Consider the following 15464-nt stretch of genomic DNA (forward strand, 5'->3'; position numbering starts at 1 on the left):
TATTCCGGTAATATACATTAAGTAAAAAAAATTGTCAAGTTACATTATATATTATTATTATTAGTAGCAGTCATCTTTAATCAACCCTAAATAAGATTAGATTCCTACCTGAGGTCGGCCACAGATGCGCCGCTACCCCTGAGGACTAAGCTGGAACGCCTCGGATAAGTATGTCTCTTACCACACTTCAAACCAGAACACAGCAGCGCTACACTGCTGTTATAACAAAACAGGTGTGGCGGTGGTGCCGGAGTCGAACCACAAAGAGTTCTACCACCTTGAGATAATTTACGGAATAGATACCGAAATTTTCAACTATCGGACTGTGATAAACAAGACATTGCTAGATTCTTGACAAAGGGATCTCCCTGTGGGCTAGGTGATCATGTCTGGACAGCGGCCATGCTCCGACAGTCTCAGTTCGTAGCTTGTATATATGCAAGATATTTAGAAATCTTCGATAGCGTGATTCGGAATACTCGTGGCGTCGTGACGTCATCTCTTGACGAGTAGAGGGAAGTCGCCTCAGCTTGATTATTAATCAACGATACAAGATTTATTAAAATTTCGATCTTCAATAGGCAAAATCGGATAAAATTGCTTAAAAATAATGTGAATAATTGACATATAGGTCTATTTTATTATTACTCTGTGCAAATACCTGTTACTTTACGAAAATTCTTTGTTTGTTGTCAAAATAAAACAATTACTGCCTCAGGGCGAAGGAATTCTTCGCAGTGTATCCGGAAAGAACCTTTATGTCGATACTTTCATTATAAAAACGGTGTAAGTCACAGACTTAAAGGTTTTTCATTTTTGAGAGCTTGTGTGTACAAAGTAGCGTATAATTTTTCATAATATAAGTAGGAGTAGTAGACGAGCATGCAATCCACCTGATGGTAAGTGGCTACTGCCACCCATGGACATCTGTAATCAACCCCAGATAAGATTAGATATTCCTACCTGAGGTCTGTCATAGCAGCGTCGCTAGCCCTGAAAACTAATAATAATCATAAAAATATATGGAGCGCCTCGGAAAAGTGTGTCTCTCTTACCACACTTCTCAAACCAGAACACAGCAGCGCTTAACACTGCTGTTATGACAGAAATAGGTGTGGCGGTGCCGCCGGAGTCGAAACACAAAGGGTTCTATCACCTTCAAATGTGTAAGAAACTAATGTGTAAAGGGTGCAAGTAGGATAGCACGTCTAAATGAATACGCAAGAAAGAGATAAACATAGTTCGCATGGTACAAATACCCTGCGACCCGTATTTCATGTGCCACTTTTCGAAGTTCGTTCTATTTTTAGTTTAATCTATTTATATCTTATTTCTTTTTTTTTCTTTTTCTTTTTCACATTCTTTCTTTTTTCATGTTCTCCTTACTCCTTTTTTCATTTTTATTTTATTTCCTATTTATTATTATATTTTTATAACTATATTATACTATATATGTATAGTTTTTATTATGTATCAATTTTTCTGCACATCCCTAAGGTTGACTGGGAGATAATGCGATTTAGCATTAAGTCCGCCTTTTGCACCACACCGTTTTTAACATGGTCAATAAAGAGTAAATAAAAAAATAAAAAAAATAGTGATATATAAATGATTTTAACGCTGTTTCTTGTATTTTGTACCACACACCGTTGACGTATGATCATGGTGGCTAGCCTCGCATGTACTCATTAAGGCTAAGGGTTGCCACCGATAAGTTATGTTATAATTAAAAATATTATTATTTTAATTAATAATTTTATATCAACTTTTGTCTTTTTAAATTTGACATATCTAATCTAATTGTCAAAATCATTTTGTTATTAAGCCAAAATAGGTGTGGCGGTGGTGCCCAAATCTATTTCTACCTAATTATAATCAATGTTAAATGTAGATGTGTTCTGGTTTGAAGGGTGTGCTAAGAGAGATATACTTTTCCGAGGCGGGTAGCGGCGCACTTATGGCCGACCGTAGGTAGGAATATCTAATCCTATCTGGGCTTGATTATAGATGTCCATAGGCAGTAGCTTACCATTAGGTGGACTGCACGTCCATCCGCTACTCGTATACTATAAATAGAATATTATTTATAATAAGTGTATTTTACACTTAGTGTCAAGTGTCAACCCTACCAGCAGCGCCCTGCCTCTTATTTCTTGCCACAGATCAGTGTGCACATACTAACTGCCTGAACGCGCGCTTCGAACAAAAACTCTAAAACAAAAATTTTCCACCTTAGTATTAAAAAGCTAACAATTCCTACACATCTCCAGTGTTTTATGGCACGCGAAAGTGTAAAGTGTTTTTCGTGCTAAGTAAAAATAATTTTAATATTTATTTACACTTCTAAATTTATTATTAAAGTGTGGAATTTATTTAATTTTATTGAATATTCTTGTGTGTATTTTAATCAAGTAATATAAAAGTGTTTTAAAAGTGTATTGTGGTAATTCAACTTTAGAAGATTTTTTTATAAAATGAAATAGGTAAGTTTATTTATCTCAGCTCAGGAACCACTTTAAAAGACCTCATTTATGTATGAAACTCGCTGGTTTAGAGAGGTCAATCTGGGAGTTATATTGGTGGCATATTTCATTACTTTAACAAAATTTTATTTTAATAATTTATAGCCTATGTTACTCAAGGATAAATTACCTAATATATTAAAAAAATATTTATTCAAATCGAACTAGTAGTTTCGGAACTATTCAATGCAAACAAACAACCAAATCTTTCCACTTCATAATCTTATACATATATAAAATTCTCGTGTCACGATGTTAGTTACCGTACTCCTTCGAAGCGGCTTTACGGATTTTCACCAAATTTTATATGCATATTCAGTAGGTCTGGGAATAGGCTACTATCTATTTATCATACCCCTAAGTGATAAGGGTTGTTCACCCTTAAAATTTTTATTTATATGGCAACACAACGTTTGCCGGGTCAGCTAGTTATATATAATATTAGCATAGATATAGATAACTAGAAGTATTTAAATCTTTTTAAATGTACTTTGTTAATTTCGATCTTAAAAACCGGCGGACCATGGTTCAAAACCGACACATGCAGTTGTGTATTAAAAATTAAATGCGTCTTAAAAATTAATTATTACTTCCTTTAACGGTGAAGGAAAACATCAAGAAACCTTTACACCTGAGTTCTTTAAATATTCTCAAAGTTTTGTAATGTTTAGTCTCAGATATTTTTATAACATACCTACTAGCTGACCCGGCAAACATTGTGTTGCCATATAAATACAAAAATGTTCAGGGTGAACAACCCTTATCACTTAGGGGTATGAAAAATAGATAGTAGCCGATTCTCAGACCTACTGAATATGCATATAAAATTTGTTGAAAATCGGTAAAGCCGGTTCGGAGGAGTACGGTAACTAATATTATGACACGAAAATTTTGTATATAAGATGAGTAGCAGACGAGCATGCAGTCCACCTGATGGTAAGTGGCTACTGCCGCCCATGGACATCTGTAATCAACCCCATAGGATTAGATATTCCTACCTGAGGTCGGCCACAGATGCGCCGCTACTTGAGGACTAAGCTGGAACGCCTCGGAAAAGTATGTCTCTTACCACACTTCAAACCAGAACACAGCAGCGCTACACTGCTGTTATAACAGAAATAGGTGTGGCGGTGGTGCCGCCGGAGTCGAACCACAAAGGGTCTACCACCTTCAAGAATATTGCCTGAGAAGATCCATGCCCAGTAGTGGGACAATAATAATCCATGGTCGATTTTTGTTTCTTTATAAATTGTTATAAATAAGTGTTTGTAACACGCAAGCATCTAATCCTCTATAATGATAGGAGTTTCCTGTTTTAGTACATTTATCAAATTATTTAAAAAAGGCTTATATAAGCTTATGACCAATAGTTTGTAGTATGTACAAATATAATTTATTTACTAGCTGACCCGGCAACGTTGTATTGCCATATAAATAAAAAAATGTTAAGGGTGAACAACCCTTATCACTTAGGGGTATGAAAAATAGATAGTAGCCGATTCTCAGACCTACTGAATATGCATATAAAATTTGGTGAAAATCGGTAAAGCCGTTTCGGAGGAGTACGGTAACTAACATTGTGACACGAGAATTTTATATATAAGATTATAAACTATTTATTTATTGTGTATTTAACAGATATTTAATTTTCAAATAAATAATAGTAGCTTACGGATTTTTTAATCACTAATAAAGTCGTCATCAACCCATTACTGTCCCACTGGGCACGGGTCTCCTCTCAGAATGAGAAGGATTAGGTCATAGTCCACCGCGCGGCCTAGTGCGTATTGGTAGACTTCACCTTGATTTATCTAGTATGTTATATGAATAAATTTGTATGTAATCTTTTTACAATTACCATATTTAGTAACTGAGTCATATACCTACTTAAGTATAAAGTTCTGATGGTATTAATCATAGATTAGTAAAGATACTTCGCCGCCTTGAAATTGAATGAAGCCACAAATGGCTTATTATCGTAAGTTCTTTTATATCACGGCGTGCGTAAATGGACGTTTTACGCACGCTTCGCGTGCGCAAAACCCCCATTTCCGACCCCGTAATATAAAATTTTATACAACACGCGGACGAAATAGTACATTACAATACGAGGACGAAAAATTTTTTTCTGACAAGTGTGAGTTTGCAGGCCGAGCCGCAGGCGAGGACTGCAATCACACGAGTCAGAAAAACATTTTTCGTCCGCGTGTTGTATAAAATTTTATATTACGGGGTCGGAAATGGGGGTTTTGCGCACGCGAAGCGTGCGTAAAACGTCAATTTACGCACGCCGTGATATAAAATGTTTTTCTGACTCGTGTGATTGCAGTCCTCGCCTGCGGCTCGGCCTGCAAGCTCACACTTGTCAGAAAAAAATTTTTCGTCCTCGTATTGTAATGTACTATTTTTGAATTCTTGTCAAATAAAAACATTTTTAGAGAAAATTTACGAATAAATAACTAATACTGCGTAATTTACATAATAAATAAATAATTATTTCAAATATTTTAGCGATATTTTAGCACGGAGACGTGGCAAAACTTTTTTACGCAAGTATTTCAATTCTCAAAACTGGGCACTTTTTCTAGTTAGGAGTGAGTATTTTTTACTAATCTATGGTATTAATAAAACGTAGTTACTTCGTTTAAAAAGTCAACAGCTTAGTTTTTTTTATAAAGTTTTAAGTTTTTATACTTTTCGGTATGTTAAACATTATGTTATTTTGCGGTGTCATTGTATTTAATAAAATAACCCCTTAACACATGATTTATTGTAAATAATTGGCCAAGTGCGAATCGAACGCTCACGGCGGGTTCCGTTTCACGAATTTTTTATTCAGTTTTTATTTTTAGTATTTCTTATCATAGCTTCTTGGCTGCTAAATGAATTGTGAAAATTTGAACTGTCTACATATTACGGTTTAAAAAATAAAGCGAAAAAGCGAAGACAAGCGGTTTCTTGTATGGCAACCCCCGTTTATTTTCAAACTTTTTTTATTTTTAATATTTGTTGTTACTACGAGTATACTCTGTAAAAAAATCAAGAATACTTATCACGGGTCAAGAGTTAGAGCCCTCTGGGAGACGGTCATAAGAACAGACAGCGGAGGCTTAGTAAGGTTCCGTTTTTAACCTTTGGGTACGTAACCCTAAAACGAAATATAATGATAAAATAAGATTCACTTATAATAATATTTTTACTAAACCCAGGTACATCGTCTTCGAAGCTAATAAAACAGCTCAATTGGTTCAGTAGAAGTACCTACTTATAAAGTTGCAATTTTTGACCCACGCATAACTTGTTTTTGATGAGGGAGAAACCTTCAAAAGGTACCCAGTGCCGTGAGAGCGACATGGGGTAATGTAGGATTCATACCGCACTAAAACCCCACCGGTGGCCGTCCTCGACGCTGCGATGAGGACTCCGGGATCTACACATACCTACAAAATTACTAACATAATTTAATAGTTTAAAATCCCGTAGAAACCTTATAAAATTAGTCATATTTAATCAATAACATAAGTCTTATTTATTTATATACAAATTCTTTAGTAAAACTATCTTAAGAATAGCGTAAACCGTTATAATTATCTACGAGTAGCACTATTATAAAGCAATTAGGCCGTCATTGTCTATCAGGGATTCGCAACATTTTGTTTAAGATCATAAAGAAATATAAATAAAATAATAAAGGATCTTTATAAAACTTTTAACCCTTATCACTTAGGGGTATGAAAAATAGATAGTAGTCGATTCTCAGGCTTAATAAATATGCATATAAAATTTGTTGAAAATCGGTAAAGCCGTTTTGGAGGAGTACGGTAACTAACATTGTGACACGAGAATTTTATATGTAAGATTATAAATAATATAAGTAAATTATAAAAGGTCTGAAGGTGGTAGAATCCTCTGTGGTTCAACTCCGGCACCAACGCCACACCTTTTTCTGTTATAACAGCAGTGTAGCGCTGCTGTGTTCTGGTTTGAAGTGTGGTAAGGGAGATACTTTTCCAAGGCGTTCCAGCTTAGTCCTCAGGGATAGCAGCGTATCTGTGGCCGACCTCATTTAATCTTATCTAGGGTGTATTACAAATGTTCATGGGCGGCAGTAGCCACTTACCATCAGGTGGACTGCATACTTCGCATTCCACAACCCTTCCTTGGCAGTCGGGTAATAAAAAGAGTTTTAAGTAAAAAATAACTTTATAACTATAATTTAAACATATTTTATTGTTAAAATCAATCCTTTGTCGTTAAATAAATAACTAGTTACGTTCACATAAAAATACATTGCACAAAAAACTGAAGAATAATAAAATTCATGAGATCCACAATGGTGCTTCACTCCTAGTGTAGATTGTGGTTACAAATACGTCTTACACAGCATTGTTTTGTTTGTCTGAGGTTTAATCAGATCTAGATATTCTATACGTCAAAAAACATCTAGACAAAACTAATAGGAATTCATTGAATTTACACTCGACCTAATTGAACCCGGAATTGTATACATAAGATCATAAGTTATTTAATCTGTGGGTTCCGTACCACCAAATTTTCATGCATTTTGTTGCATTGTGATAGTTTGAACTTTTTTTTTTGTTTACGAGGGGTAAACCTTCAAAAGGTACCCTGTGCCGTGGGAGCGGCACAGGGTTATGTGGGATTCTTACCGCACTAAAACCCCCCCGGTGGCCGTCCTCGGCGCTGCGTAGAGGACTCCGGGATCTCCAGGGACGCAACCGGAGTCCTCTTAGCGCGTTGCCCCATCGGGCTGCGCCCAGGTGAGCTTGACGCTCGCCACACCGTCTGGTGTGCACAACGGTATGCGACCACACATACCGCCGTCCTTCCCGGGGTCGCTGTCCGGGCGGTTCGAGCTCCCACACTCACCACCCGCAACCCCGGAAGCCCCTTTTAGTCGCCTCTTACGACAGGCAGGAGATACCGTAGCCCTATTCTGGTCCCGGAACTACAGGGACCCCGCGCCAGTGGGCGTTGTGTACGCCTACGGCGACTCCATTTCCGAGCGGGTTCAGCTTGCTCCCTAGCTCGCTCGGCGTCTTCCTTCGCGGACATGACTATGTCGCACCATCATCACCCCAACAATGGCCGCTGGAGACAGGTCCGGTCCCACTTTTGACACGAGGATCTGCCGCTGAGACTCCCACGCTGGGCAGTACTGCAGCGTGTGCTGTGCGGAATCCTCGTGGTGCCCGCAATGATGGCACTGGGCCGTATCTTCCCTCTGTATCCTATTTAGATACTCACCGAAACAGCCATGTCCGTTAAGTATCTGGGTCATCCGGAAGAAACCACGAATTTTGGCAACGAGCCAAGCCCGAAAGTTCGGTACGATAGCATCGACCACCCGTTGGCGTATGTTACGTGGTTCCAATAGCCGATCTCGCCAGCACCTCAGAGCGCGCCACCTGGCTCTCCTCTGAAGCACTTCGACCGTTTCTTCAGTGAAGGGAGTTTGAACTGCCTACCTACCATGGTTCCATAGATAAAGCGTAAAACGTCGAAAAATAGCGGTTTCTTGCGTAACGTCCTTCGTTAAATTCCAAACTGTTATTATTTTTAGCATTTCTTGTTATAGCGGCCACCACTAAACATACTCTGTAAAAAAAAATCAAGTGTCTATCTATAACCGTTCAGGAGATAGAGCCCTGTGACAGACGGACAGACGGAGGCCTTTTTTTTCTTTTTTTTTTATAATATAAGAGTAGCAGACGAGCATGCAGTCCACCTGATAGTAAGTGGCTACTGCCGCCCATGGACATCTGTAATCAACCCCAGATAGGATTAGATATTCCTACCTGAGGTCGGCCACAGATGCGCCGCTACCCCTGAGGACTAAGCTGGAACGCCTCGGAAAAGTCTGTCTCCCTTACCACACCCTTCAAACCGGAACACAGCAGCGCCTAACACTGCTGTTATTAGGTAGAAATAGGTGTGGCGGTGGTGCCGCCGGAGTCGAACCACAAAGGGTTCTACCACCTTCAAATAGGTCCCGTAATAGGTTCCGTTTTTACCCTTGTACGGAAGTCTAAAAAGTTCTCAAAGGTGTGTGAAGTCTACCAACCGCACTTGGCCAGCGTGGTGGACTATGGCATCACTCCGAGAGGAGACCCGTGCCTAGCAGTGGAACAATAATGTTAACGACGAAATAAAATATTTTTTCAATCATCGGTGAAACAAATGTTATCTACTTCTGATGTATCAAAGATGATCTTCCAAAACTACTTAAACTCTATTACCAAGATAATAAGATTGATAATCAATTAAATTGTATATCGTCGTGAATTTAAACTCGTACTTAATAATGTTTTGTTTCACGCCAAAATGGCGTTTAAATGCTATATTTTTTGTTTTGCAATTGAAGCAAATGGGCATGCAGTCCACCTGATGCTTAATGTAATGGATATCTGTAATCGAACCCAGATAGCGAGTAGTTAGAGGTCGCTAGTATTAGAGGTTATACAGTGTTAGCGTTACTGTGTTCTGGTTTGAAGTGTGGTAAGGTACGTATGTCTCATACGTACATACATACATTTCCGAGGCTCCCTCACTCTTCAACATTATAAAAATACAGCCACAAAAGGCATGAGGCATAGTCCGCTCTGAAGTTGCGAGCAGGTGTAGTCATACAATTTGCTATGGCGACGCGATTCATTTCTATATTCAGAGCGGACTAGCAGTTTTAACGTAGCTTTGCCGGCATCATAAACAATTGAAAATTGAGTCATTTTTGCGTTTTTTCCGACACGTGGGACTAAACGCGGAGATTATATCAGATATAAACGTTTTTACCTCTGTTGTAACCATTTATATATAAACAAGTGCCTGAGAATCTTAGATTGTATTATGATTTTTATTTTCATTTGCAAATCATCAAAATATATATCTTTATTCTTCTATGTATAGTGTATACTGTGGAAGAATAAACTAAGGACACATTGAAGGTAGAACCCTTTGTGATTCAACTCCGGCACCACAGCCACATCTATTTCTGTTATAACAGCAGTGTCAGCAGTGTAGCGCTGCTGTGTTCTGGTTTGATGTGTGGTAAGAGACATACTTTTACGAGGCGTTCCAGCTTAGTCCTCATAATCATATGGTCACTGGAATTTGGTTTGAATCATTACGTACACTTTATATTTAAATCTTGCGATAAACAAATAGCGTTTGGGTTTTTTTTCATGATAGACAAATTTCGACATTTTCCTGTTTTTCAGTTTTACAATTCAGTAATATTCTTAAAAAAATTAAATGACTCATTCATTTCATTGATTTTTTTATAATATAGAAGTAGCAGACGAGCATGCAGTAGACCTGATGGTAAGCTACATTTGTAATCAACCCAGATAGGATTACATAATCCTAGCTGAGGTCGACCACAGACGCGCCGCTACTTCTGAGGACCAAGCGAGGAAAAGTATGTCTCCCTTACCACATCCTTCAAACCAAAACACAGCTGCATTTAACACTGCTGTTATAACAGAAATAGGTGTAGCGGTGGTGCCGCCGGAGTCGAACTACGAAACATTCTACCACCTTCTATGTCTACAAATTCTGAAAAGAAACCCTTATGTCTTACCCATGTTCTTGCAAATAAATAAATTTTAATTTTAATATTTGAATTTGAACCAAATTAATTAGACATTTAATATGACTAATAGGGATATTTATGACTGACACAAAATTTCTTCGTAAACCCGATAAATTAATGATCATTTTATTCATAATGATGCGTAAATTAATGACTCATCATAATGGATTGAGGGAAGCCCTGTACCTTCGTTCGATTAGTAAAATAATGACATATAAATGAATGAATCATTTCTAAATTAGTTTTTTGTTTAGCCGAGTCGATTGTGATTTGACCCCGGAAGCGCCACCGCCACACCTATTTCTGTTACAACAGCAGTGTAGCGCTGCTGTGTTCTGGTTCGAAGTGTGGTAAGAGACATACTTATCCGAGGCGTTCCAGCGTAGTTCTTAGGCAGCGGCGCATCTGTAGCCGACCTCAAATATGAATCTAATCTTATCTGGGGTTGATTACAGATGTCCATAGGCGGAAGTAGCCACTTGCCATCAGTTGAACTGCATGCTACTCCTACTACTATATTATATGCACAATTCTAATAGTTAATTAAAAAAAATGAAACCGACTTCTATGTCACAAAGTAAAATAAATTGGAATCCATGTTGGTTTAGTACATATGTCTGAAGTCGGCGCTCATATTGGACATAAAGAAACATAAAATAGAACATATATACGGTCGAATTGAGAAACCTTCTTTTTGAAGTCTGTTAAAAAATAGATATAATTTATACGGAACCCTAATCCTTAATACATAATTCATCATCATCATCATCAACAACAACAACATTACTGTCTCACTGCTGGGCACGGATCTCCTCTCATAATGAGAAGGATTAGGCCATAGTCCACCGCGCTGGCCAAGTGCGTATTAGCAGACTTCACATACCTTTGAGATTTTTTTTTATAAATCTCTCTGGTATGCAGGTTTCCTCGCGATGTTTTCCTTCACCGTTTAGCAAGTAAATTAATTTTTATTACACACTTATTACACACAACTTTGAAAATTCCGAGGTGCCTGCCTGGGATTTGAACCTCGGCCCATCGATCGAGAGGCCGAGTTTCTTAACCACTAGGCTATCTGCTTCATTACATAAATAGTTATTGATACACATTTATACACTTCTAAGAACTTCGTAAACATACCTATGTTGATTCAAGATCATTAAAATAGTTAAAAGTACTCGTTTAATTATATGTTTTAATTATTTTAATATGACTTTTAATAATAGGTCAAGGAATTACTTTGAAACTCATTTCATAACGTTTTAATGTACACCTGCCAATGAGTGGACATTACTCATGAGTGGGCAACCTTTTGTGTCCCACTGCTGGGCATGGACCTCTAAGACTTACTATGCAGTTTTGGATTGGACTTGGCTGGGGAGAAATAGATTTTTATATTAATCGATTTTTTTACCAAATAATAATCGATTTTCCAAAAATCCATTTTTTTTTTGCTAAAAATAATTGATTTTTTTCACGACTTTCAATATGCTGCTTTAATTTTATTGTATTGCTGCACGTTTTAAGTTCTTTTGAGCAATATTTATACTTCGCAGTTGTAGTAGTTGTACCATTGTTTGTTTATTATAAAGTAAGGCCTCCAATCACTTTTTGGTCGTTTTCTTGACATTTTTATGCAAAACACCTCAAGTAATAAACCGCAAACTCACTTGCACTTAATCAACGGGCTATATTGTAAAATTTATTAAAAACAAAGTTTGAAGTTAAACGGGGAAGAAACATTTAAATCCACCGTCTATGCAAAATATCAAGTGACTGTACTGTTTTACCAACCGACTTTTCGAGTGCTGCCATAATAAAAAAAATACGTTATGTTTGTTAGACACTAGATGGCGTTGCAAGTAATATTATTATAGAGCTGCTGTTAAAATATCGAAAGTAGGATGTGAAACCACGAAATAAATCATCTTTTTAGTAATTCAAAGCTGCGACTATTGAAAAAATCGAAACTATGGTGTGAAATAGCGAAATGAAAAATCGATAAATAAAAAATCGTTTATTCTTGGTCAATAAATCGATTAATAATAATCGATTATTTTTTCATATCCCTAAGTTTTGCCTAAGTATTTAGTATATTGAAATTTGACAATGTCTAATAATTGGCTAAGTGTGAGTCGAGCCCGCACACAAAGGGTTCACCGCCACACCTATTTCTGTTATAACAGCAGTGTAGCGCTGCTGTGTTCTGGTTTGAAGGGTGTGGTAAGAGACATACTTTTTCAAGGAGTTCCAGCTTAGACCTCAGGGGTAGCGGATCTGCGGTCGACCTCGGGTAGAACTCTGATTTTATCTGGAGTTGTTTACAGAGGTCGGCAGTAGGCACTTACGATCAGGAGGACTTCATGCTCGTCTGCTACTCCTATATTATAAAAAATAAACATAAACAGCATTTTACTAAGAAATGCATAATGTAAATGTTGTTTTCATTAACAAAATCTTTCCATTCCAAAAGATTCCCTAACGGACAAGGAAAATTTCTGACAAAAATATTTGTAATAATGTTATCTGACACAATTTATTGTGATAATATCAGTGTTATTGTGAATCACTGAGGTATGATTTTTTATATCTAAAGGTATAAATAATCCAAGTGCGAGTAAAACACTGAGGGTTCCGTACCACTTTTTAGCATTTTTAGTATTTGTTATCATAGCAGCCATAGAAGTTAATGCTTTGTGAAAATTTCATTGTGTCTTCTTATTACGGCTCGTTAGATAAATCGAAAAACCCCGAAAAACAATGGTTTCTTGTATGGCAGCCCCCATTTATATTGATTTTTTTTTTGATGAATGATACGTAAACAACGTATAATAAAATTAAAATAATTGTATTAAAATATGTTTTATGATTCTTATTTGTATTTATTATAATACATAGTTATTAAAAAAAAAAGTGTGTGTGTGTCAGCTACGACGCACGATTGGAGTTTACTCCTTACGAATGATAATTATGATATATATCGAATAGAAAAAAGGGTAGGTAAATGAACGCATCTGCTAAAATGATAAGAGAAACAAACATATATCTGTAATTATTCGGATTATTTATATTACTTCAATAATGCGTATTACATAAAGTATGTTACAAAATAATATAAAATAGCGCCATCTAGTGGCAAGTTTTATAAATTGTAAGTTTGCAAGTTTATCAATCTATGTATTTTGGTTCCAAATATTATAATGGTAACTTAATATAATTGTTTATATTAAAGTAAATTTTAATATAATATAATTATTTATATTTAAAACAATGTTAAACGTTTTATAACTTAAAACTTTTATTTATTGGAGTTTACTCCTTAAGAAACGATTTGAGTTATAAGGCCCGGTACGGAAATTTTATGAGGAGTAAAATCAAGTGTAACACGAAAAGTTGAGGCGTAACGGTAACCAAAATATGAATCAAGAGTGCTTTTATTAATTTAAAATACAGTAAGTTCAAATCCCATATGAAAGTAATTATTACAATAAAAATAATTAGCAATATATAAAACATTAAAACGTCATTAACTAATTTGTTTACATTTTTGCATAAATTAAGTTATAGGTTTGATCATTTATAAACACTGTGAAAAATATGAACATTGGCGCCATAATATGATTAACAATCTTTTATGAACGTTTTTAAAGAAGAGTAACATATAAAATCAGTAAGCAATTGAATAAGATATAATATTAGCAAAATAAGTTTTTAACATAAAGAGGCTTTTGTAAGTTACTGATATATTAATTTAACTTATAAAAATGGATGCATTATTGATCAGCACCATCTATCAACGATAAACGGGCAAAATCAAAACAGTATTATTTAATATTTATTACAGAATTATTGCTAATGAATTATGTTCAAAATAAGTTATATAAAATTAGCAATACGTTTTAAATGAATTCTAGAATTATAAAACATTCAGAAACAATCCAAATTACATATAATAACATGTTTATTGAGTCTCATATAAATTTCATCCATAAATTGCAACAAGGATATTTTATAGATGGCAAAGAAATTATAATTATTAAGTTTTAAGTTATAAAACGTTTAACATTGTTTTAAATATAAATAATTATATTATATTAAAATTTACTTTAATATAAACAATTATATTAAGTTACCATTATAATATTTGGAACCAAAATACATAGATTGATAAACTTGCAAACTTACAATTTATAAAACTTGCCACTAGATGGCGCTATTTTATATTATTTTGTAACATACTTTATGTAATACGCATTATTGAAGTAATATAAATAATCCGAATAATTACAGATATATGTTTGTTTCTCTTATCATTTTAGCAGATGCGTTCATTTACCTACCCTTTTTTCTATTCGATATATATCATAATTATCATTCGTAAGGAGTAAACTCCAATCGTGCGTCGTAGCTGACACACACACACTTTTTTCAAATTGTGTTGCATTGTATTACTGTGTAAGAGTATTTTTATTAGGACTCCACACCCAAACTACTATTACTAAGCCTCCGCTGTCTGTCTGTCACAGGGCTCTATCAACAATTACAATTACCAACAACAACAAATACTTCAAAAATAAAACATACTTTAAATGACGTCACACAAGAAACCGCTATTTTTCGACAATAAGCTGCGCTTCCTTCTGTAATTAGGCAGAAATAGGTGTGCGGTGCGGTGGTGCTGCCAGATTCGAACCACAGAGGCTTTTACCTTCGTCCAGAAATAGGTGTGGCGGAAATTATACAACTTATATAGTTAATTGTATCAGGCGTTATTAAGCACAATAACAACAGTAGGATTACACTGCTGAATGAACAAATCAATGTGTCCAGCTCTCCTTTACTTCATATTTTTACCAACAATCAGTAAACAGATGATTATTCGCAGATTTAATGCGAATAATTAATCTATAACCTTATTATCACACAACTGTCATCAGTTGTTTACATTTCATTGTGGAGGGGAGGGTTGGATACCATTATAAAAGGCATGCATCGTCGTAGAGTCAACTTACCCTGATGATGCTCCGTTTTGGAGCGAAACACATGTTGGTGGTGGTATGTATGGTGGTGTATATTTTTAATTTTTGCATCTGCATGGATCCTTTGAGGGAGGGAGGGTGGTACATACTGCATGGTTTAAAATATATACCATCATACATATTTGTAGCGGATTGTTGCGAAGTAGTTTTAATCTTAACTTAATACACCTTATATCAATACTAACAACCTTACCAATCTACAAACACTAGCTTATTTAATATGTGCGTATTAATTATTACTTTAATCCAAAAACTTTATAAGATCACGCTCATATCATTTCGGTCACCAAT

General features: G+C 35.8%; 1 protein-coding gene across 5 annotated transcripts in view; it reads left to right on the forward strand.

Annotated features, from left to right (window-relative positions):
• The first annotated feature begins 2145 nt into the window (after positions 1-2145).
• LOC140755664 (uncharacterized) overlaps positions 2146-15464 on the forward strand; it is a 32752-nt gene continuing 19433 nt past the window's right edge. For all 5 annotated transcript variants that reach the window (XM_073090973.1, XM_073090972.1, XM_073090975.1 and 2 more), the window contains exon 1: positions 2146-2483. The gene's annotated coding sequence lies outside the window, so the exon portion shown is untranslated. The remainder of the gene's footprint in view (positions 2484-15464) is intronic.

This window comes from Epargyreus clarus, unplaced genomic scaffold (assembly GCF_041222505.1).
Source record: "Epargyreus clarus isolate Ecla_fem2 unplaced genomic scaffold, WU_Ecla_fem_2.2 ptg000033l, whole genome shotgun sequence".
NCBI lineage: Eukaryota > Metazoa > Arthropoda > Insecta > Lepidoptera > Hesperiidae > Epargyreus > Epargyreus clarus.